General features: G+C 43.8%; 1 long non-coding RNA gene across 1 annotated transcript; it reads right to left on the bottom strand.

Moving 5' to 3' along the window:
- Positions 1-245: 245 nt before the first annotated feature.
- On the bottom strand, positions 246-1689 carry LOC307214499. Its single transcript, XR_013838161.1, has 2 exons — positions 1599-1689; positions 246-649 (listed from the first exon to the last, which is right to left on the bottom strand). It is a non-coding gene; the product is annotated as an uncharacterized lncRNA (long non-coding RNA).
- Positions 1690-3783: the final 2094 nt, after the last annotated feature.

Here is a 3783-nt window from a genome sequence, read left to right as displayed (position 1 = left end):
AGAATTAATTTCAGTTATACGTTTATCAGTTCCTTGTTATGGTCCAGAACTTGTATTAAATTCTGTGATCCATAAAACTTTTTTTTTTTCCATTTTGAATGACACATAGTTTAGTTTTTCATTTAGAGGCTATTAAAGTGTTCACAAAAGTTATGTTGGGGTGGGGAGGGGAGAAATGATTGAAAGCGCTAAAACACTGTACAGAATATAAAATCCTTTCATGGGCTTTTTATGACACATGAAACACAAGTCTTAAAGGTTTAATGTTACTGACTTTTACACAGGGCTTTTTAATTCTTGATTCCAGTTATGGTTCTGCAAATGAACTGTGACATTAAAAAAGAACCAGGCTGGAACTGCCAGCTCCGTTTCTTGATGGGCCTGAACTAGTTATAAAGGATTCACACAACCTGTCCCTGCTTGTCCACCTACAAGCAGCACCAAAGCTTTGGCCTCTGCTCATTCAGTCAAGCTGAGAGGAATCATTCATTATCTCATCATGGCTGCTGCCAGCATACATGCCAAGCAGCTTCATTGAATGCAGTCCAAAGGCTGCAAGTGTGTAGCTTTCCATGTAGTTCAGAATCAAAACATCCATGTTCCTTGTAACTCTAGTATTGTTGATGAACAAAGGATGGACTCTTTCATCCTGTGCGACAGAGGGAGAAGGGGGTTGGATTAGATGATCCTCAAGCTGCCTTCCAACTTTATGATTCCATTATCTCTCATACGGAACTAGTGTAGCCTCTTCACTCCCACCAAGTACCAATAATGCTGGTGTTGTTGTTGGTGTTGACCTTTAAAGCCCTAAAAGGCCTCGGCCCAGTATACCTGAAGGAGCGTCTCCACCCCCATCGTTCTGCCCGGACGCTGAGGTCCAGCGCGGAGGGCCTTCTGGTGGTTCCCTCCCTGCGAGAGGCATAGCTACAGGGAACCAGGCAGAGGGCCTTCTCGGTAGTGGCGCCTGCCCTGTGGAACGCCCTCCCATCAGATGTCAAAGCGATAAACAATTACCTGACATTCAGAAGACATCTTTTTTTTTAAATGATATTTATTAAAGTTTAACAATAAAAACATACACAAACAAAAAACAAAAAGAAACAAGTATAATTTCCATCCTTATTTTCTTGAACCTAATTTCCCCGACCTCCTCACACCTCCCCCTTCTGTATTCCAATTTCATTATCTAATCAGCAAATCCATTCCCTTACTTCCCATATTTTTTAATAATTTTATTCTTTTTCCATAATCAACACCCCTGAAAACCACATAGTTTTTAAACCCATGTCAATTCTAACCTTCATTAATTTTATAATGTTTATTAAGATAGTCTTTAAATTTCTTCCACATTCAGAAGACATCTTAAGGCAGCCCTGTTCAGGGAAGTTTTTAATGTATGACATATTAGTGTATTTTTGGTCTTTGTGGAAGCCGCCCAGAGTGACTGGGGAAACCCAGCCGGATGGGCGGGGTACAAATAATAAATTATTATTATTATTATTATTACTATTATTATTATTATTATTATTAATAATAGAAACATCTACATCAGGATCTGCTGCCCCTGTGGATCCTGCCACCTGAGGCGGTCATTTCACCTTGCCTCATGGGTAGACTAGCCCTGGCTGTTCAACTTCCTTCAACCCCAGTCACCATGGCCAAGGTTCAGGGGTGATGGGAGTTGTAGTCAGGGGTTACATATCCAGAGGAGCAGGCTTTAATGGGACAGAAGAGAGTCTCCATTTACAGGAGGTGGACTTGTCAGGAGACAGAGCTCATTGTGACAACAGGACACTGAGCGCATCAGATGCGCCCAGGCTGGGGGATGGAGGCTGTTACACCAGGCCTCTCTCTGCACCCAGCTCTGCTTACAATGTTAATAAGGATGCAATTATAGGAAGAAGCCACATTTAGGGAGGAATGTATTCTTCATGACTTTGAAACGTTGGTTCTTCTTCAACCATATTGCCTTGAAGCATTCCTATCAGCCTTTCCATATTTCACTACACTGCCCTGATATCCAATACGTTCAAGGGCAGCAGTAGAGGAATGCTTCAAATGAATAAAAATAATTTAGTAGAATGAAAGCTCTAGGGGAAGGGACTGATGCCATTTAGAGAAACTGCTGTAAGCCTCTCTGAGAGAGATATATCGAAGAAGAAGAAGAAGAAGAAGAAGAAGAAGAAGAAGAAGAAGAAGAAGAAGAAGAAGAAGCAACACATTCCCAACACTTTAATTGCAATTCTCTTCCCCCTCCCCTCACCCCAACTTCCACACATGTTTCCATTGCAATGGAGACTGCAATGGAGACTGTGGAATGAGGCTACATGAGTTTCATGAAGACAGTGAAGATATTGTTTTTCAGGGTTCAGTAGCATAAATAACTGCTTGCTTGAGTGGTCTGCTTGTTGGAGCAGTGAAGTCTCAGAGGAGATGCTCGCAGAAGGTTGTAATGTCTACTGACCAGTTTGACTGATTTCAATGGCAAATCTAGACACGCTGTCCCTTTAAAGCACATTCAAAGCACATTCTTCCCTCAAAGAATTTTGGGCACTGTAGTCCCCCCTTCACAGAATTAGAATTCCCAGCAACACTTAACAAATCACAGTGCCCAAAATTCTCTGAGGGGAGAAATGTCCTTCAAATGGGCTTTAGATGTACATAGCCTTAAGTACACGCTTAACACTTTCATGTTAGAGTGAGTGGGCCATAAAAGTAGTCAGTGTTGGTGGACTCTACCCATTGACAAGGAATGGGGAAACTCTGGCTCTCCAGATGTTGAGCTGCGACTCCCATCACTCTATGAACTGCTCTGAGATCTTATGATCTAATAAATTATTATTATTATTATTATTAAAAGGGACGCAGGTGGCACTGTGGGTTAAAGCCTCAGCGCCTAGGGCTTGCCGATCGAAAGGTTGGCGGTTCGAATCCCTGCGGCGGGGTGCGCTCCCGCTGCTCGGTCCCAGCGCCTGCCAACCTAGCAGTTCGAAAGCACCTCCGGGTGCAAGTAGATAAATAGGGACCGCTTACCAGCGGGAAGGTAAACGGCGTTTCCGTGTGCGGCTCTGGCTCGCCAGAGCAGCGATGTCACGCTGGCCACGTGACCCGGAAGTGTCTCCGGACAGCGCTGGCCCCTGGCCTCTTAAGTGAGATGGGCGCACAACCCCAGAGTCTGTCACGACTGGCCTTCGGGCAGGGGTACCTTTACCTTTTACCTTTATTATTATTATTATTATTATTATTATTATTATTATTATTAACAATTCCTGACCACTGGCCATGTTGGCTGGGGCTGATGGGAGTTGGATTCCAACATATGGAAAACTGCATATTCTCCATCACTAACCCAAACTCAACCACCACCACCTCTGGGTCCCCAGATACTTTTCAGTGGCAGGTGCTAGTGCTGTTTTTAATTGGGAACCAAGCCCAGTGCCCATGCACGGTGGCCACCTGCCACCATGATATGATCTATGGGCCAGGGCGTTGTGTTTTTGATAGCTTGTCCATTGCTGAAGTATGCCTGGAGGCCCATCTGGAGTGCAAAGGAAGGACTGGTGCTGTCACTACAGACAAAGTGTTGACAGTGGCAAAGGACTCTGCAACTGGGACTCTTTCCAGGGGAAGTCTGCAGCAGCTGCAAAGGTATATATATTAAAAAACCAAAGTCATTTTTCCTACCTGCATAACAGTGATGGTTTTTCTCTAGTTCATAGTTCACAAATCCTTGATCACAAAGTTCCCTCCAATACTTTTGGCTTTCCTCATATTTATGAAGAG

Source organism: Podarcis cretensis (assembly GCF_951804945.1).
Source record: "Podarcis cretensis genome assembly, chromosome: 4".
NCBI classification, from domain to species: Eukaryota; Metazoa; Chordata; class Lepidosauria; order Squamata; family Lacertidae; genus Podarcis; species Podarcis cretensis.
This window is presented reverse-complemented; position numbering and strand designations above follow the sequence as displayed.